Genomic DNA, 22,043 nt, shown 5'->3' on the forward strand with positions numbered 1-22,043 from the left:
ACATATGTCAATCAAAAGAAGGCAGAAGAAAAATAGCACTGAAAATGAACTGGCACATTTGGGTCTTACACTCTTTTTGCCAAAGGCTTGAAAAATCAAGGCTAAGGGATTCTCAGAGCTGACTGGCCATATAATAGATAGGCCTAGGAAGCTTATCAATGACATTGATCTCGTGATCCTAGAGTGATCAATTATGGAACCTTGAGACATGTGGCAATGTTTTCAGAGGTGTGGTAACCACAGGGATTTTTACAGTGCCTAAGGAGATGCTGAATACCAATTTTATCTTGGCCTCATATTGAAGAGCGTAGTGCCAATGGAAATATTGGGAACTCGCCTCTTTCCTGTGAGTTAACAACATTTGTAAGCAGAAAGTCCATTAAAAATCAAAGGAATACCTCTAAGTGCCTGGTAAGAGTCACATTAATTCATTTCCCATTAGAGATAAGTAAGCGATGAAAAGCTACCGGGTGTGTCTTTGCCAGTTAATTTGTAGTTGTAAGAGCCTCACTTCTTGTCTGTGCATTTGAACATGAAGTGGCATAAAGCACTTGAGCTGGCTGTGAACATACAGCTTTAACTCACCTGCCTGTACATTATGACAATGTTAAACACCAGGCTCATATGAAGTACACCTGCCCTTCAACTAGTGAGGGTGGGGGCTCTGCTGGAAGAGTGTCCCTTTACTGCATGATTACATTCTAATGAGGCAATTTCAGGTTTGAAATTCTTTTCGCTAGCTAAGAGAGAGAGAAAAAAGTTATTTCTCAGTACAAATAATGGAGTTAGGAATTCATTTCATATACATTAAATACTTTCCACAAATTCTGTGTGCCAAGTATTCTGGCTAACTGTTCTTGCCCACAGTGTATGTGGGTTATGAACTGTGAATAAGTAATACAAATCATATAAAGCAAAATTCTTCATTGGATGTTCATGAAAGCACTTCAGATTTTTTCACCTTTTTTGGAGCCATTAATAATAACACTACCAATTTAAAGAAATTCCGGTTAAGCAAATTTGCCTAATGGTACACTGGATAAATAAATTTAAATGTGTGGATCTCAACTAACTAAAGCTATTGTAGTTTTCAAACTTCTTTGGAGAAAAATAGCAATTCATATGAGTAAACATAAATGATCACCTTTCTCCTTCTTAATAGCACCATTTATAAATTGGCTTTAACTTATGGTACTTATTAGATGTTACAGACAAAAATAATTTCTATTAAGAGAGAAAGCTGGTGATTTTTATGTTTGATACATAGTTAATAATTAAGTATGTGAGCCATTTAGCTATTTGACATCTCTCTGAATGTGGCCTGCTAATTTAATTACTATACTTTAAGACAACAGTGTTCATTTACATTTTACTTTCTTGCAATGTTTGATTCTCTTTCTGACTAGAGATATTTTTTTAATGACCCAGTTAGTTACCAATTATTAGGGAGATAAAGATTAAATAAAATAGTTATTCTATTATTATAATTCTTCTAAAGTGAATTATCTTCATAACATTCCTAGTATTACCTTCTACCTATAAATTTTGATTGCAACAGAACACATGACAGATGCTTTTCAGATATTAATTTTTTCTCTAAAGAAATATAGAAAAAGTATGTTATGAGACTCTCATTTCCATCCTTTTTTGGAATCACAGAGCATATTTTTTGAATATAATGGAAGTGCCTGTGAAATAACAGAGAAAGAGGGTAAAGCAGCAAGTCGAAGCAACTATATAAAACAACTTCACAACTTGCTTACTCAGTGCTGAGATGATCCTGTTTATTCGGAGAAGTGATTTTCTGATAAATGAACTGTCTCCACTAAACTAGACTTATTTTTCTGACATAGACAGTATTTTCCTTCACTCTGTGGGTGACCTGACCTCAGCAATAACAACACTAACACTATAGAGGGCTGTAAACTTTTCAAGGCCATTTTCAGTCTCAAGTAATTTAATCCTCATTATACCCTGGTGCGATAACAAAATAGTCATCTTCTATATTTTCTTTGTATTTATAAACCATTAGAAGTAAGAAAAGTGTACATTTTCTATAACCTTGATGTAAAATAGTCTGCTCTCTGCACCAGGTGTCTTGGTAGTTTATTTTAGACAACTCTCTACCTACTTTCTCACCCTAGAATCTGGCTTGAAAGATTGTATAAAGAGGTTCTCAGAATCTCTAGCCTGCAGTGTAATGTGGCCAATGGCCTCCCTCAACAGAGGACTTTGAAACAGAGAAAAGAATGAGGTAAGGACATTTATCCTCTGGTTCCTTTCGTCACACTGGCTAGATGTATAGAGAGCAGACTGTACTTCCTGCTAGATGGTCAGCTACCTCCACAGGTGAGGAGTGGTGACCCGCTGACCCATTTACAATTACTCCCTTTGAAGGTCAACCCACTGATCTGACATGCATTCTGTTTTCAATGTGGAACCTGACCAACACTGTTTTCGTTGTTGTTGTTGTTTGTTTGTTCATTTATTTGTTTTTTTTGTTTTTTTTTAAATTTTTATTCTGCTTTGCTGGCACCTCCTACCCTAACATCCTTCTAAATATTGGATTTCTTAAAACTCATTCTTCAATTATAACATTTGTGGCTTTCTTCTTGTTCTCAGGGATATAAATCTCATCAATAAGCTAATAATTCTCAGAGTGTATATCCACCACACAATCTTCTGAATTCTAGACTCATGCATCTACATAATGACTGACATATCTCCACCTGAAAGATAAACAAATTCATCAACACTGATACACCCGATACTGAATATTCAATTTCCACCCATCCCAACAACCAAAACTTCTTCCGATAGTTATCTCCATTTCAGTACATTGCACCCACTTGATTTGTTAGCCAAGTGAAAGGTAGGAGTTTCCACGTGGCTCCTTATTTGTCATTACTCAATGAACCAAATCAATAAATAAGGACTAAGTGCTCAACTCCAGTAGAATGTTGGTTGGGGGTTGAACATGAAGTGTCCCCAGAAAGCTCATGTATGAGACAATGAAGGAATATTCAGAGGTGATATGCTTAGATTATGAGAGCTATAAATTAGTGAATTAATCCATTTGAGGTAATAATTTTTAAGGACTACTGCATGAATACAGGCTGTTGGTCGTGGGTGAAGGAAGTTGGTCTCTAGGAATGTGCCTTCAGGGTTTGTATTTTGTCCTCAACAAGAAAAGCAGCCTCTCTCTCTCTCTCTCTCTCTCTCTCTCTCTCTCTCTCTCTCTCTCTCCTCTCTCTCTCCTTTCTAGCTATCATTAAGTAAGCTAAACTTTTGCACCTCTAATTTTTTCTTCTCAGGTGTGTGGGTGCGTGTGGTTTTTGTTTGTTTGTTTGTTTGTCACAGCTGTTACAAATTGACTGAAACAGAAATTGCTATTAAGAAGCAGATTCATTGCTGTTAATTAACATGATCAAGTAATTCAGAGGCATCTGGACATTTGGAACTGGTTTGTGGGAGGGAGTTGGAAAAGTCTGGAGATGCAGATTGTATAAGCCTTATAATGTCATAAGCAGAGATTAATGGCGGATTCTGGTAGGAGCTCAGAATTCCAGGATAATGATAGGACACAAGAGAGTAAGGATTGGGCTCATGGAGGTTCACAGGGAAATGAAGAATCTATTGATAATCAGATAAGAGGCCATTCATGTTACATTAGTCAAATAAGTTGTCTACATTTTTTTCCAAGTCCTCAGACTTTCTGTGAGGCTAATTAAAAGGTGATACACTAATGAATCTGGCAGAGAAAAATCTCAAGGCAGCATAGCATTCAAAAGGTGGTATTAATATTGCTGTTGGCTTTCAGCTAATTTTACCTTGACAATCAGGAGCAGAAATCAGGGCACAAAGTTTTGAAAAATTTATAATTTGTCCAGAAAATGCATGTAAAATTTGGCTTAATGAAGATATAATTGTTGAAGAGATTATAGCCACTATAAAGATAAGTAGTTTTTGCAGAGAAAATAGGAAAGAAGGCTTGAGGGCATCTCAAGAATTGGGAAGATCATACCCACCTAAGGCTTAAGGGTATAAAAGTAAAAATTCCTTTTAGAAGATACCAAAGAGGCACCCTGCTTGCAAAGGGGGGACTAGGAAGTTTCTCCATGTTCAGTTGCCTCATTGCTGAAAAAGCTGCTGCAGCGATGGTCCAAGGAGGCCTGACTAATTGCTTGTGATGAGGTATATCTTGGTGTTATCTATATGGTGACAGTGCTGCAGAAATAAATAAGCTGGGTTAGTGGATCATGGAGGCTTCAACCAAGATTTCAGTGCCTGGGAGACCATTCAAAGTACAGCATGGGAGATGGAGGAAGATGGCAGAGTAGAAAAGGCTACTTTCCATACTGCCCAGTGGTGTGAGACAAAAAAAAAAAGCAGATAAACAACTTCTCAGTAAGAAGAGTGAAAAGAGGGATTTTACTGGGATTTAATATTGAACTCTAAGAACAGGTTGGGGACTCAGAAAGTTGGATAGAATAAAAGAAAAGAAGAAGACCCACCCATGCGCCACAGGCAAATTTGGGGGTGGAATAAGAAAACCCACATTTCAGGTAACACTGTGACATGTCTCTGTACAGAATAATCAGAAATCAAAGACGCTGCCAGATTGATCCAGAGAGTGAGATGTACTATATATTGGTTCAGGAAAGGGGTCATGTGTCTTTCATTTGTCCATGGAGAGCCAAGGTAGAAGCCATATTCTCACTGCACTACAGTGGGACCAAGCCCAGGAACCTAGAACTGAGTAATCTGAGCTTTATCCAAAAACCAGACTGGGTAGAGGCCCAACACCCAACTCAGAGTGTGCGAGAGAGAGAGAGAGAGAGAGAGAGAGAGAGAGAGAGAGAGAGAGAGAGAGAGAGAGAGAGAGAGAGAGAAATGCAAGGGAAGGGAGTGTTTTAGCCAGGGGAATACAGGTAATAGATCTCCAAGATATTCTGGGGACCTCTCATGCTTTCAGTCTGATGGAAAACTAGAAAACTATCTCATTCACTAAAGTCTAAAAAAGAAAAAAAAATCAATCTAACAGGAGAGGTGACAGACCTCTACAATGAAAACTAAAGAACATTAAAGAAAACCTGAGAATATGGAAAGATCTCCCATTTCTTGGATAGGAAGAAATAGTATTGACAAAATAGCCATACTAACAAACTACAGATTTACAAATATAGGTTTAATGTAATTCCAATTAAAATTCCAATGACATTCTTCATAGAAATAGAAAAAGCCGTCATGAAATTCATTTGGAAAAATAAGAGGCCCAGAATAGCCAAAGAAATTCTTAACAAGAAAAGTAAAATAAGAGGCATCACAATTCCCAATTCCAGACCTTAAAATATACTACAAAGCTATACTAACAAAAACATCATGATATTGGCACTAAAACAGGTATGAAGACCAATGGAATAGATTAGAAGACAAATATAAAACCACATAAATTCAGTTATCTCATACTAGACAAAGGCACCAACAACATTCAACAAATAGTGCCGTGAAAATTGGAAATCCATGCATAATAGAATGAAATTTAATTCCTAACTTTCACCTTGAACAAAAACTCAACTAAAAGTGGATCAAAGACCTGGGTTTTAGACCAGAAACTTTGCACCTACTACAAGAAAATATAAACTCAAGTGCTTAACACTCAAAAACAAATAATCCAATCAATAAATAAATGGTCAAAGTAACTAAACAGACACTTCACAGGTCAATGGACATATGAAAAAATGTCAAAAAATCTGTATCAATTATAGAAATACAAGTTAAAACTACATTGAGATTTCATTTCATACAACTGAGAATGGCAATTATCAACAATAAAGTAACAATAAATGTTGACAAAGATGTTGGGAAAAGGGTACACGCATGTACTGCTCATCAGGCTTTTGCTTTAGTTTATAGGACAAAACCGAAAAATGTACTGCAATTTCCATGATCTGATTACTGCTCTTCCTCAGAAAGGAAGACAGGAGCCATGCCAACTCCACGTACTATTTCCCTTTTCATGGCATGATACAATGTACTGCACTTGGTGACTGAATAAAGACAAATCAGAAAAGTATTTTACTGTAAGAAAACCTGTACATTATAGACTTTTAAGCCTAAAATAACATTTCTAGCAGAAATCTAAATGTAGATTCTAAAGTCTTAAGGATCAATCTAGTTCCAGCTATTCTTATCACGTAAAAAGACAAGGAGAAGTTCTAAGTGATACATTAACTTGCAATTAACTACCCTCCCCACTCCCTGGGTTCACAAATTGTCTATGAAGTTAAATACACACCACTGAGGATTAGCACTTTTGACTAATAGTATGGTCCCTTCCTGGCTATGTGACCACGATCAGGTTATGTGACTATAACTATATGATCTCTGTACCTCAGAGTTTTCAGCAGTGGCCTAATTATACGTGTCAATAAGTTTTGAGAAAATTCACTTAGCTATTATAATTAAAAACTGAATGTAGTAAGCAGTCAGCTAATAAAACTATTATTACTTTCATTTCTTAGTTCACTGATGATTTATTTCCCTTTCATGGGTAAAATATCACCTCCCTGTCTTCACCTGTGAAGTATTTGCTGTGGCATAATAGCATGATGAATACCATGTGAGCAAACCTAATTTCTAGTCTTAGACAACTAATTATCTGTGTGAAATTAGAATACAAATATAATCTTTCTTAATCTTACTTTTACTATCCCCCCAAAAGCAAATATGAGGATAGATGAACTTAACATTCTCTGTCAATTCTACAATTAAAAGGTTTTGTTGAACAAATAATTTTAAACAATATTTTACTGTTTGGGCAGAAGATTTCTAGCATTTAAAAATTCTTGAAAAAGTGATGTGGTCTCCTTATAAGTAGGGAAATGCACAACTTCAAAACAGTGACAATATTTTCTGGAGTTCTAGAAAGAATTCACACTTCTCTGAGATTTGAGAAGTGGAAGGGAGCCTGGGGAGCATTTGGTATAGCCCGCATTTGGCAGATGGTGACATGAGAATTGATAGCTTTCCTATATGCAAAATCAAAACCAAGTGCCCAGACTTTACACATGATCAGGTTTATCATTTTGAGAAAGCAAAATACATTCTCCTCATGAAAAAGTACCAAGACATCAATAAGGTGCCTTTTCCTTGATTGGCAAAGAATAAACATTTACCCTGAATTCCCAGTTCCATTTTAAAAACAAATATAGCTCAAATGGTGCAAATAGGAACTAGCAGGATGCTAACAGCATGCAAAATGCTAAGAGCACTTGTTCAAATCCTTAAAAATGTAATTAGATGGGAATTAAATTGTTTTATTTTATCAATCTTGTGTCATGGGACATTTGAGATGATAGATAACTTTAGTTTTAATAGAAGTTAAGCTATTAACATTTAAGATTTACCTAGAAAAGAAGAGTCTGTGAAGAATGAAAATGGCTGTCCTTTGAGCTATCTTTTAAGGTCAAAATACACTAATAGTGACTGAAACAGATTTGAGAATTTCAGCCATTAATAGTCACATCCATGTAAAAAAATTGTAGTAGAATGGGGAGCTCACTGCAGCCAAAATCCTGTGTTGACAAATACTCTCTCTTGCTTTTGGAATTATGGTGTTCTCGGGGAAGATACATTATCTCTGGGCAGGCGGAATTCATACCTCTCTCTTATCACGATAGAAAAAATATAAAAATCAAAGACACCCATGAGTTCATCTATCAAGTAAGGTTCTTTTCTAGAAAGAACTACGTGTGGATCCAAGGTTAATTAAGTATACCCCCCCCAAAAAATTTCCACATGCATTTATGCACTTCAAATTAATTAAATAACAATTAATGTACCAAGAAGGGAACTTAGTTCACATAAGAAAAGAGTGAACTCTTCTTCATAAGATCTGTGAGTTACAGGTTAAGCCTAAGAGCTGAGATACATTTAGTCATAAGGACTGAGTGTTCAATTCTTGTTTTCAGTTAAGCTGTAAATTGTCCTTTTGGGAGGGAGTGTGAAAACAGAGTAGTTTCAAAGTAATTTTTCCCCTGTGATGATATTAATTTTTTGCCTATGTTCATATGAATTCACACCACCTTTTCAAATGGCTCATTAGCAAGCCTTTGCTGTTAGACAGCATCCCAACTGGGCTCCTTACCAACCACAATTCCACTGTCATCCTTCATTCTAAGAGCTCTGGAACCATCTGGTCTAAGTGAGGCCTGCATGACAACAGTGGTGCATGGACTGAAGATGGTCATAGGAATTTCCTACTTGACCTGAGAAACCTTTGAGTCTAGAGGAAAAGCGAATGGGTGAGCATCTATGTGCCTAAGCGGTGGACAGTGTTTTTCTCACTAAGTCCTTAAGGGAAGCACAATGTGGCCTAATCAGGGAGGACCTAATGGGAAAGATGAAATGAGGAAACTGGGTTTCTCTATTTCCTGAATCTGAGGGCTGTGCATAATATGTAGGTAAGGTAATCAGGAAGAGAACAGATTATTGCTTTCCAGAGTTTCAGCCAAAGATTGACAAGCTTCTGACCCACAGGAGCAGAGATGCTCCATGATTTTTATTGATTTTGCTTAACAGCCAGAATTTTAGGGATCAACAGAAAGAGTTTTAAGTGTCAATTATGATTAAACAAAGGAAACTAAGCATGTGGAGAGAGGAAAATTAAACACAATATCCAGATACATTTTCTAGAGGATACAGAGAGTGCTTTGAAACAAAAAAAAATAATGATGAGTACTTGAAGAGATTCAAGTACTTATACACTCAAAGACAAGAGAATAAAGAATTTAATTTTCAAATTCAACTGTTTGCTAGATGATTGAAGAAGTTAGTGATTGTTAGATAATGTAAAAGTTCACGTTGAAGAAATATCTCAAATAATACAGTAAAAAATGTGCAAGCAAGAAACATGAGTGAAAAGTTATCATATCTGGAGAAGACATTCATCTTTACTACAATATAATTCTCACACTGGTGTCAAAAGATCTTTAATGTTTAACATTCTCTCTGCACTAAAATATCCTTTAGTAATTAATAAATAATAAAATAATATACATAAAACAGTTTTTGGAGACCCAGCTTAGAGTATGAACTTATTAAATATTACATTTTGAAAATAAATTTAATGCAAATGGATGGATATCCATGCAAATTTTAACTTGCAGAGAAGTCATGATAAAGAATAATTAAAATATTCACAGATGTTTACCTTGCAATTAGACCAATCCAAATCTCTCCCAAATTTTTTTAAGATGCCATATTTTAGTGTTCGCACAAAGTTTTGATAGATTTAAAATATGTTTAGTTGAAGAATGTTTAAATGTCTTTGAGCATTTTCTTCTAAAATTCTGAACTCATGTCACTTGGTTTCCTGAGAAATTAGAAACTGGTCATTTCAAGACCATAAAAATCACTTCTGAGTTAGTTCTTAATGGGATTAAAATTCCTCTAGCAATATACATCTTGTTAGCAATATTCACAGCTTGTTAGAAAACAAAATATGTTCACTGATATACACGACCTCCATTAGACACTGGAATATCTTTAAGAAGAAACAACCTTCATTCTTGGAAGATGTCATTTATAAAATGCATGTGTTTATCAATCACAATGAGGAGCAAACCTCACCTTGGGGACTACCATGATAAAGATGGTAACAACAGTATATATGTGGCCTGTGTCAGGATAAGCCCTTCACAGTGTGTCTCACCTGCTTTACCTCACCTGAAATTTACAAAAGCGTTTTATGACAAGGATCAAAAACATAATTCTATATCACAGTGGAAGAAATTTTGTACGAAAGGACAAAATATATCATAAGGAATATACGCCTATTAAATTTCTCATCTAGGTTTAGGTTTATTCAAGCTTTTTATAAAAATCTTTGTTTTATTTATTGATTAAAATATGCATATGTGTTGCTATTAACTTTTTCTTAAAATTGACTTCTTATTATCAGTAATCATTTTAGAATTCTGAGAATTCCTATTATAATATCAAAAATCTTTTAAAGGGGAAGAAGGAATATTTTAGAATATTAATTCTTATTTTTCTAACAATTTTACAAATGAATAAAATCAAATGTTCCATTACTAGTTATTTCTGCTTTTATTTTATTTTATTTTTATAAAATACCTTAAAGGTTGTGATCATGCTTCACATTGAAATACACAGAAATACTAGTAGTAAAAATATAGTTAAAACCAATTACATTTAAAGTATGGATCCAGGGACTCACATAGCTATATTATGTTTACAGTAACTTTGAAAGAACATCTAGTTTTATATAAATATTAGGAATATAAGGATGTATGGAAGGAGATGAAGCACTTGCTAATGATGTTCTTGACATTTTTTTATTTTATTTATTTGTTTATTTATTTATTTATTTATTGGCTGTTCACAACATTACAAAGCTCTTGACATATCATATTTCATACATTAGATTCAAGTGGGTTATGAACTCCCAATTTTTACCCCAAATGCAGTTTGCAGAATCACGTTGGTTACACATCCACAATTTTACATAATGCCCTATTAGTAACTGTTGTATTCTGCTACCTTTCCTATCCTCTACTATCCTCCCTCCCCTCCCCTCCCATCTTCTCTCTCTACCCCACCTACTGTAATTCATTTCTCTCCTTGTTTATTTTCCCATTCCCCTCACAACTTCTTATATGTAATTTTGTATAGCAATGAGGGTCTCCCTTCATTTCCATGCAATTTCCCTTTTCTCTCCCTTTCCCTCCCATCTCATGTGTTCTTGACATTTTTATATCAGAGAACATATACATTCAGCTGCATATAGAGAAAAAAGCTAATAGTTATAGAACATACACATGGCAGGCACTGCTATGGATTAATTTATGTTATTAATATAAAATTCTAAAAGTTTAATATTGTTCTTAACTTTTTAATGAAAAATGTGAACCCAATGAGAAACAGCAAATTCCCTAAGGTCAAGCAGACACTAATTAAAGCCTGGCTACACTTTAAAATTCTTATTTTATATGGCAATTTTATCTACAGCTCCATTCCTCCTATCATTAAGAAAAAGTTATAAGTGTATAGAGGAAAGAAATCACTACTATTTAATCTCTTTTGTACTTCTTGTAAAACTTAAAGAATATTTAATTTGTAGTCAGTATAATAAACATAATGCTGAATGTGTTAGTGTAAAAATTAAAAAAAAATATGAACACTTATGACCATGTTCATTTTAAGAAGAAAGAAATTGGCATGCAACTGGAATTAAATCTGAATCTAACTAAAGGCTACATCTCCTGAGGATTGTGTTTCCCAGAAATACAAGATTAAACTTTTCATATCCAGAAAAAAAGGAGCAAATGTGTTACATAATGGTTGAGTCTCATGAGATTGACCAGATTCAGATTATATCCAAAGGCACAATTTAACTATGAAAATAATACTGTGAGACTTAATTTAATATGAATCTACTTTCTCCATGCTTTTACAAATAGCAAGATTTTTCATTTTTCTATTTCCTGAATAAAGAAATCCTTCTGTTAAGAAAGAAATTCTGAAATCACTTCCTTTTTGATTCTATAGAACAAAAATCTCCCACTAGATACTTTAAAGTACGTACTTTTTAAATATCTAAAATTTTCAAGAACCCATGAAAATTTAGAGAGGATTGAAGTTCTGATAAATGTGTAAATTTTAATACCTCCCAGAGGTTTCATGATTTTATTCTTAGAATCTCACTGTAGCCAAAATTGCACAGAATATTTACTGAACTAGTAATATTAGGAAGTTATTTAAAATAGTCCAGTTGTAGTAATAGAGTTTCATGTGCTCAAGAATTTGGAATCAGTTAGAAATTAGTAAACCAAAGAATTGAATTTACCTAAAAAATTAAATAAATGCTAATGGTAACTGAGAAGAGCAGTGAAGTTAGAAAAGATGAAGCTTTAGGCATGTTTTTCCAGCCTTTATGGATAGATGAGATGGATGAATAGATAGATAAGTGATGGAGAGTTGCAAAGATAAGAGAAAAATTGGAGGGAGAGAGGGAAAAAAATGTTGGACTAGAGAGGTTCTGGAAACAAAGGACTTTTTAGTCAACCAGATCTAAGTTTACTTCTTAAGGTTTCTAATTAGTGTGATCCAGAGCAACATATTTTTTTTTTCTGATTGCCAGTTGGTTTACAATAAACAAACAAATTGTGGTGCCCTGTTTTCATGCAGAGGTGAAATTTTTATGATAAATGATATTATAAATTATTATCTGACAGTATTTGCTCCCTCGTGTTCCCACTGTGAGTAGAGCTCCCAGTCCTGTTCCCTTCCTGTTGGGCATGACCCTAGGATAGGCTTTGACAAGTGGACCATTAATTAATTGATACAAACAGAGGCCTTAAAGCTGCCTGTGCGCTTTGGCTATCCTGTCTTGCTCCATTCATTCTCTATGAGAACTTAACCCCCAATATGACTGTCCATTTAGCCTGGAACTGGAAGGCATGAATGTGAAGCAGATAGAGAGAGACACACAACCTGAGCCTGTAGCAATACCATGTCCAGTGTAGGTCATTTGAACATGGTACAACAAGTCTTCTTGTTGTAGCTTGCTATTCAGAACACAGCAATATTAGAGTCTATGAATATATGGTCAGCGAAATATGTTAAATGGAGACATATATTTATTTTGTAACCATTTTGAGATGTTCAATATTGAAAAGGGACATTTTTAAAAATAAAATGTTTCTCTCTATCTGAGGTACTCCAGCAGAAGTTAGAACCCCAGTCTATGTTCCAGGGTGACAGCTCAAGAGACTTCCAGTTTGGAAGAAGATTGTAACCCTAGATTACATATCAACCTATGAGAAAAAGAGAAGAGTCTTTGAGTATCAAAATAAACTTATCAAACTTTTCAGTTTAGCAAGTATAGTCAAAGACAGAATAAATGAATGAAATTTGAAGTAAGATCTGAAGTCAATAATGATTTGATGTCTAACAAGAACACTGATCACATACATGGTAGCAAATATTATAGTGGGGGAAATTTATGATAAACACAACACCAAAAAGAATATTCAGACTTTAAAATCCAGGATATGCTATAACTTTGACACAATGTCTTTAAGTATTTCTTCGTAACACAACATCTACTCATCTCTTAAGGTTATACAAATTCCATTAATCTTTCAAGTCAAATTCTAGACTCAAAACATCCAAAGAGCATTGTGAAATCAAACCTGATACAGTGTTCAACCTTCCTAGGAGCTGTTCCTTTTCTAGTGAATCACTGTGAGCTGTGTGTCAGAAATGGGACTGTTCAAAGATTTGGTACTAGGATAATATCAGACAAGAAATAGGAGATGCATCAAATAAGGATTCAGTAACTGTTGAAAGTGATCAGAAGGGGACATTTAGAAAGACAGTCTTTAAAAAATTATTATATAATAAATACCAAAATGGTAACATAGGCAGATATACTTCTATAATTCTGCATTTATATTGAAACTATTTTATTTGCTTTAGAATCATCATGAAGTTAAAATTTTATACTTTAATTTTAATGGTTTTTAAAAATTAATAAATGCACTAGCAAAATTGATCGCAAATTGTAGACATCTAAGTTTAAGTGGTTGCTAAAGTATATTTATTGAAATAAAATTCAAACATAATATGTGAAGAGATGCAAAAGTACGTTTTTCTACAAAAGATCCATATTAATAGAAGAGGAAATGCAATGTTATTTGGAAGAACTGGAAACAAAACAACAATAAAAAGTTTCCATTCAAATAAGCCTTACATCTAATGTAGAGCTCACAGTGAAATTTTTATAACGAGGGTTATGGGACCAGAGGAACAGGGATTCCAGTTTTGTAAGCTGTAGAAGTCATTAGCAGATATAGTGAAGTCCTCTCTGAATTTCAAACAGGAAGATCATTCAGCATTCTTGCAGGTTTTTTTTTTTTTTAATCCTGAGTCCATTTTCTATAACTCCTACTCTTGGTAAATATTCTGTATCCCTTTGCTATACATATTTCAGGAAAAGTATTACTAGTGTATGAAGTCTGAAGACATTAATGTTATCTTGAAATACCAGCATATGTAATTTGTCCTTAATATTAATTGAACATATAGTTACTAGAATATATATTTTTGTCTTCATCTTCCAAGCACCTGTTCTGGAATTTTTTTCTTTAATTGACCAATTTCGCCAGTGGTTTGGAGGCTCTTCTGTTGAGTGAGGAGAACTGTCTTTGAGTGACATCATTTGAGTACAGGCCGTTAGATATGTGTTCAGTGACGAGTCACTTAATGAAACTGAAACACCCCCTTCCTCCTACTTTCCATTTTAACTGGGCAGATTGAATGTTAAACATTTTTAAAAGAAACTTACTGAGCAACAAAATAAAGTAGTATTGTATTATAAATTAAATTATAACATAGGTATTCATGTGTACATACTGATACAATTAATGATTAAATAAATAAACAAATGGGGAAAAAGGGATGAATCTCTCATGAAAATATAATCCAATATTTTTTTTTTTTTGTAGATAAAGCTCATTCTGGGAGGTGGAACCTGTATCCCTGTAGTGACTTTAATCCAAAGAGCACTGAATAGAAGAGGGGGGTGACTTCATAGCCGAGAAAGCTGACAAACACTACCTTTGCCAGGTGAATAAGGTGTAATGGTCTGGATATAAGCTGTCCTCTGATGAGCTCATGTTAACCAAGGCAGGAAGGTTCAGAGGTGAAATGATGTGATTATGAGAACTGTTACCTAATAATGGGCTATTCCACTAGATGAACAATACTTTGAATAGATTACTTGGTGGTAATTTTAGGCAGGTGGGGTATGGCTGCAGGAAAGTAGGTCACTGGGGATGTGCTTTGGGGGACTGTATTTTGTCACTGGTTCGGTTCACCCCACCCTTCCTGACTGCCATGGCTGAGAAGCTCCCCTCTGCCATGCCCTTCTGCATGATATTCTGCCTTCCCTTAGGCCCAGAGCAATGAAGTTGGTTCACCATGACCGAACCTCTGAAACTGTGAACCCAAATAAACTTTCCCCCTAAATTTTCCTTGTCTGGTATTTTGGTCACCACAAGGAAAAGTGGATTCATACATAAAGTCAATATCCACACTAAGTCACATTGATAGTGGGCATCTTTGATAAATAACATTTACTTCTGTGATCTCCCTCCTCAAAACTCATGGCCCCAGTCTAAACCTAGAGAAAAACATGAGTTATACCCCAATAAAGGGGCAGCCAACAGTATATCTGATCTGTGATCCTCAAAACTGCCAAGGTCATCAAAAAAAAAAAAAAGAAAGAAAGAAGAAAAAAGAAAAAATTGTATAAACTGTCACAGCCAAGAGCAATTTAAAAAGAACAGGCAAATAAATGTAATGTGACATTCTAGGTGGGATCCTAGAAAAAAAAACAATATATATACATATATATATGAAATATACAAGTGAAATATATACATGTATATATGAAATATACAAATTAACTATATATATGTATATATTAAATATTCAAATGAAATATATATGTGTGTGTGTATATATATATATATATATATATATATATAAATGAGATATATATATGAAGAGAGAGGAGAGGAGAGAGATACTAAGGACTTCGGTGAAAAATAAAATGTGTCGATAGTAATTTATTTGTTATAACTTGTACCATAATAATGTGAGATAATAACTGTAGGTAAAACTAGGCATGAATGATGTGGAAACCATGCTTTTTCTGAAATTTTCACATATACTTAAAACTGTGTTAACAATAAGGTTTATTTAAAAGAAAGAAAGAAGTTATAGGTAAAAGAGCTTGTGAACAGGAAAGCGATATGCAAGTGGCAGTTAGGATCATTTAGTTTATTTTTCTGGTTTCAATCCAGTCAGACTCACTCATGGCAAAGAAAGCATCTATTCAGAAAGCTTCTTTCAGATTATTTGGCTAAGGCTCAGAGTATCTCCTTTCTTCTACTATACCAGCATTCCAATTTGATAGACAGGGCTTATCTTATATTTAACACATACTTCCTGATTATTTTTCTTTTGTTCTATATTTATGAATAATTACTTGTACACATTCTCCTATACACCACTAGATTATAAATCTCTTGATGTGAAGCAATACCAACTCTCTAAACATTTATGATCATCTTACCTTAGCACTGTGCTGGCCTTAGGTTTTCCTAATAGAAATCTATTATCAGACAAACAAGTAGATGAATATAAGGTGGTAAATAAGAGATAATTGTCTTTGGAGGAAAACAACTATTTCTGTAATTTTAGGTAGATTAAAATATATTGAGTGGCCAGTATAACCTCAATCCAGAGAGCTTTCCACCCTTCCGTTATAGACTCCATTACAGAGTTCATGGCATCTGCTGTTGAAGCCTAACACAGGCTTCCACCTGGGAAAGGCTGCCAGACTGTGAGGCCAACCGGCATCTGCTGCCCAAAGGAGCTAACTTAGAATGCCAGCTGTTCTCATGAATTTTAAGCAAGGGCAAAGACCTCCAGGACCAGTTTTAAGGGTCACTTTTTAAAAAACATATAAATATGTTCAGTGTTTTAATATAAATAAATATTATTTAATGATGTTCACTGGAAAAGTCAGAATTAACATAAAATAAAATTATATGAGCTTCTTAATGATAATATCAGTTGCAAATGAGATGACCATTGGAACTTTTGGAAACTATAGAAGAGCCATAGAAACAACTTGGAGTTCCTTTTCCTTTGTCTTTGGTGGAAAATGGGTAAAAGATCAAAGAGAAAGCATCCTAGGAATCAAGGAGAGTCACCTTTTTGACTTAGGCTTTGTCAGAGTTTAAATGCAAAAATAGTTTGGGACTGAAGAGTTTGTGTGTGAAAGATGGTTGTCACTCAGATGCACCTTACAAGGAACATTTTTATCAGTGAATTCATTTCAGTCCACGGTCTGGTCTCTAAATAGCAGGGTGCTTTCAAAAGTACATTAAACATTGCTCCATTAAAAGTGCCTTGGTTTAATTTCATTTTGTTCCATGTGGATTTCCAATTTTCCCTGCACCATTTATTGAATAGGCTATCTTTTCACTAGTGAAAGTTTTGGGCGCCTTTGTCTAGTATGAAATGGCTGTATTTAGGTGGTAGAAGCAGAAGAATGAGAAATTATACTCCAATATATGATAGATCCAAGTGAATTCTATTGTCATATATAAGTAAATATAACAAGTAAAATATATTAAATTCCTTGGTTTTTATCAGTAGAATTTAATTGTACTCAGAAAACTCATTCAAAGATCACTCTCATGGAGCAGTCATTCCAGACTAGCAAATTCATAGTAGGGCATCTTTCTGGTCTACCTCTGGCCTCTGAGCAGCATATTTTATATTTTCCCTTGTACGTGTATATGTTGAATATTTCTCTTCACTGCTAAACGTTAAGTTTCATGAGAGCAGGGCAATGACTATTTTTCATCTTTGGTTGTTAACACAATATTTGGCACAAGTGAGTTCCTCGATAAATATTTATAAAAAGCCACCGGATGAAAGAGAATCTACTGAAATATCTTCTGTTGGACCATTTTACCTCCCCATGAGCACACCCGAAAGGAAGTCAACTGTTAGAAAAGTCTGTTTGGCAAGGATGGAGTTGTCTTGTTTCACGCGTGTTGCTGTGACATAATATCTGACACTGGGTAATTTATAAGTAAAATTAATGTATTGGCTCACTGATCTGGAGACTGGTAAGTCTAAGGTCAAGAGATTAGCGTCTCTGACATTCCTTCCTACTGTGCCCTGCCATGGAAGAAAGTAAGGATAAAAGAAGGTCACAGAGGGAGGAATGGAACGTTAAATTCAGAGTGTCAAACCCATATATCATCAGCATTAATCTACTAATGAGAGTGGAGCCTTCAGACCTAAATCACTTCCAAATAATCCCTATTACCAATACTACTACAAAGGGGATCTAATTTCTGACACATGAAAGCTTTTGAAAAACTGTGATATGACCAAGTCTATGTAGGAATTTTTTTCCCCTTCAACTTAGTGTGCTTTACCACTCTAGCCCTCAGAATTACTTTTTTTTTTTTTTTTTTTTTTTTTTTAGACAGAATCTCACTAAGTTGTTTTAGGGCCTAAGTTGCTATGATTGGACTGGAACTTGGGATCCTTCTGTCTCAGCTCCCCAAGTTGCTGGGAGTAGAGCCATGCACCATCATGCCAAGCCAGGATTTTTTTTATTCAATTAAACTACTTATTGACAACTGAGTATAAATAAGCAATTTGCATATGAGACACATGTTTAAAAATGTAAAGAACTTCTTATACTTACTAATAATAAGAGATATGCAAATACATTTTCCAGCATATCAATTTGCATTCATTAAAATGTCAAAATTAAAGAATGTATTATGCTGAAATTTATATAGAATATGAAAAAAATGGAAATCCTCACATAACCAACGCAGATAGTGATGAGCATATAAATTCAAATTATCATTCTGGAAAATAGTCTGCCGTACTAATCAAAATTAACAATGTGAAAACTTTCTGATCCAGCAAAGTCATAAGTCAATAGGAAATACACGGAAAGAATTTATTCTAGTACTATGCTTAGTAGCTTGTCACTCAAAGCAGTCTAGGGGTCCATCTCTAGGAGATTGGCAGGTAAAATGTGCTAGTTCACCAATATGGAATACTATGCAACAGTTAGGTACATAAACAATACCATCAGATATTAATAAACACATCAGTGAAGGAAGCAAGTGAAAAGAAAACAAGATTTAAAAACCAAGTATCGTTCAAATAAATTTATAATGTATATGAAAAATATTCTATTATAGAAAGATACCTTCCTATGGAAAAAATCATCTTGTTATGAAATCCAAGAAATAATGAAAGAAAGGGAGAAACAGAGAAACTGGGTTAATAAAGAAGGAGGAATTTTGCTGAACAAACCTGAGTTACTAGCACAATAGTGCAATAGTTAATTTGAATATATCTGATTATGATTTTCATCTTGAAAATCAAGTTTAATAAATTATGCAGCATGTTTCTTCATTTATAAAAGAGGGATCTAATTGATATTTAATTCCTATTATTCTTGTTCAAATTAAATTTAATATGACATTCAAAGTGCTTAGCACATGCTGAGCTCCTCTTGTTATTCTGGACACATCATAAGACATGAGCATATATGAGATTAGAACACCTTGCAGCTGACTCCAAAGAGGTACCCTGTCAGCTGTGAGAAACCCACGGAAGTTAATAGGCAAGAGCATGAAAAGATTAGGATTTGTGTTTTAGCAGGTAAAACTGGTAGTGGTACAGATTTGAAAAGATTCAGAGACTGACTCTGAGGCTGCTAGGAGAGCTCCGGAGTAAAGAAGCTAGACTGAAAGGAAGTTCCGGCAGAATTTAAGAAAGATTATTGACAGGGTGTGGGAAAGGAGGTGGCAACATGCCAATGAAAGAAAAGAGAATATGCTGTCTTCAAGAGAACCATAGAACTCTAAAAAGAAAGATGGAAATCAGGTTCAAAGAATGCAACATGGTGCAACCTATTGCTATTTTCCAAGTGCCCCATTTAACTGCAGTCTCACATGCCATTACTTGTTGAAAAAGCATGGTTATTTGCCCTACATTTCACATTCTGGGTGTACCTGAAGGAATCCCAGTGGTGGTGTTGGTCATATTTCATTGTCCCCCAAAGATCCTGTAAACTATTCTTGGCTCTAGTTCATTACTCTCCAGTAGAAATGGAATGTCAGCTACATAGGTATTTTTTTTTAGGAGTCACCTTTAAAAAAGCACAAAGAAACAGGTCAAATTAACCTTTACTTCATACAATATCGTTTTATTAAAGACACTTGGCATACAACAAACCAGACATATTTAAAGCATACAGATTGGAACCATCACTAAAATCAAAACACCAAATATATATATTACCCCTAAAAGTTTCTCCATGCCCCTTTGCAATTCCTTTTTTCCTTGGCCATTCCTGTTTTCTCCAGTTCAAGGGATCTACTTCTGGTTGTCATCGTTTAACTTGCATATTCTAGAGTTTTATGTAATTAGAAACACATACTTTTGGTGGGGACATGTGCTGGGAATTGAGCCCAGAGCCTTATGAATTCTAGGCAAGACTTCTACCACCAGCTACACCCCCAGCCTGAAACATATAGCTTTTTGTCTGACTTATTTTGCTCAGCATGATTATTTTGAAGTTCACTGAAGATGACACATCTATCAGTAGTCAGATTAATGCTTAGTTGTTTTCATTGCTTGAAATTATTTCATTATATAGATGAACCACTATTCTTCCATTCACCTCTTGCTAAACATTTGGGTTCTTTCTCATTTTACTAGATTAAAGTTGTATGAACATTTATGTACAAAAAGAAAAGAAAAAAGTACAGTAAAAACTAAATAAAAGGGGTTGGGGCTTTGGCTCAGTGTCAGATAACTTGCCTTGCACATGTGAGGCACTGGGTTTGGTTCTCAGCACCACATGAAAATAAATAAAAGCATTCTATCCATCTACAATTAAAAAATAAATAAATTAAAACCTAAGTAAAGGGAAGATTTTTCATCTTGGTTGAATATTTTCCAACAAGGCACATAAAACAGACCCTGTTGTTTAACACACACACACACACACACACACACACAATAGTGCCAAACTGAATATTATATAAGAAATCATTGTTTGTTTCATTCTCAAAGAGAATTTATGTTTTTATTGCTTTACTTGGACCAAATTGGCAATTTATATTTTAATTATCACACATGTCAATGATACTTCCACAACAATTCTCTGAAGGTGCAATTTGTATAGTGATTCTTAAAAGAATATTGAGTTTCTTAGAAAAATCAACTCATACAAATAAACAGGGAAATTGCAATAAAAAGGGGCTTTGATACATTCAGCAGACTGAATTTTCAAGGAAAATAATTAAAGGAATCTATAAAAAATAATAAAGTATTATTTTCATCTAAATCAATTTTTAAATTTATTTCTAAAAGGCATTAATTTAGCTGACATAATTTTGCTATACTCTGCTAATGAACCTTATTCCTGTTAAATCATTTAATTCGCACCCCTTAATTTGCAATGACCCTTAGGTCTTTGCATTTTTGAAAGCCAACTACTTCCGAGTCTATATGATAATTCCAATTAGCATTCTTTTCAATATTCATAAACCATTTTTTTAAATTTTTGATATTAATTAGTTTTAATTAGATCCACTTAAAATTTCAAATGCCAAAGTTCATTGCTACCTCTGACAGTTGAAAGACCATAGACATTATAGCAGGGCATTTGACAGCCAGAAGAGGCACAGACACACTTCATAGGCCAAGAGAAAAATTAAAGGAGAATTGAAATGAGAATAGGAATTTGAAGGACCATCAATGAGTACATCTGCCAGACTCTTGGGTGAATTGTAGTGCTGGGTTCAGCACTTGCAGGGACTGGGGCACTCAATCTCATATCCCTGGGCCTAAGCTCCAGGTGGAGAACCAAGGATTATGTTGGGATCACAGAAAGAAAGCCAAGACTCAGAGGGGCACATCCTCTTATTCTATCTAAAACAGGGATGAAAAGGTGGAAAACATGTGTTTTTTTTATTTGAGATGCACGATTCTTTTCTCATCTCAGCTCTCCTTCTGTGCTTGAACTCACTTTTTGCAGTGAAACACCATTTTCCACACATATTTCTCCAATGCTTCTCTACTGTCAATGTAGACTTCTATTTAATGGCAAAAATAAATGAGGGCTTTGGAGGCCCTTAATGAAAGAAACAGCATATATGTCACTTAAGATGTGCTCCAAAGTCACCATTTCATTAGAATGTCCTGCAAACATTTCTTAGATCACACCAGAACACTGAGGGGACACACACACACACACACACACACACACACACACACACACACACTTACTCCTGTTAGTAGTTCTCTCATTGCATAGATAAGATTTAGCAAGTCTGGAATAGAACTTTGAATCCACCCTTTAAAAGCTTCCCACAATTGCTTGGCCAGTT

General features: G+C 34.6%; 1 protein-coding gene across 9 annotated transcripts in view; it reads right to left on the reverse strand.

Annotated features, from left to right (window-relative positions):
• Positions 1 to 22,043, reverse strand: part of Sntg1 (syntrophin gamma 1) — an 800,188-nt gene that overhangs the window by 757,071 nt on the left and 21,074 nt on the right. For 2 of the 9 annotated variants that reach the window (XM_078017194.1, XM_078017193.1), the window contains exon 2: positions 19,659 to 19,795. The exons of the other annotated variants lie outside the window; for them this stretch is intronic. The gene's annotated coding sequence lies outside the window, so the exon portion shown is untranslated. The remainder of the gene's footprint in view (positions 1 to 19,658; positions 19,796 to 22,043) is intronic. 9 annotated transcript variants of the gene reach the window in all.

This window comes from Ictidomys tridecemlineatus, chromosome 7, assembly GCF_052094955.1.
Source record: "Ictidomys tridecemlineatus isolate mIctTri1 chromosome 7, mIctTri1.hap1, whole genome shotgun sequence".
In the NCBI taxonomy this organism is placed as follows: domain Eukaryota; kingdom Metazoa; phylum Chordata; class Mammalia; order Rodentia; family Sciuridae; genus Ictidomys; species Ictidomys tridecemlineatus.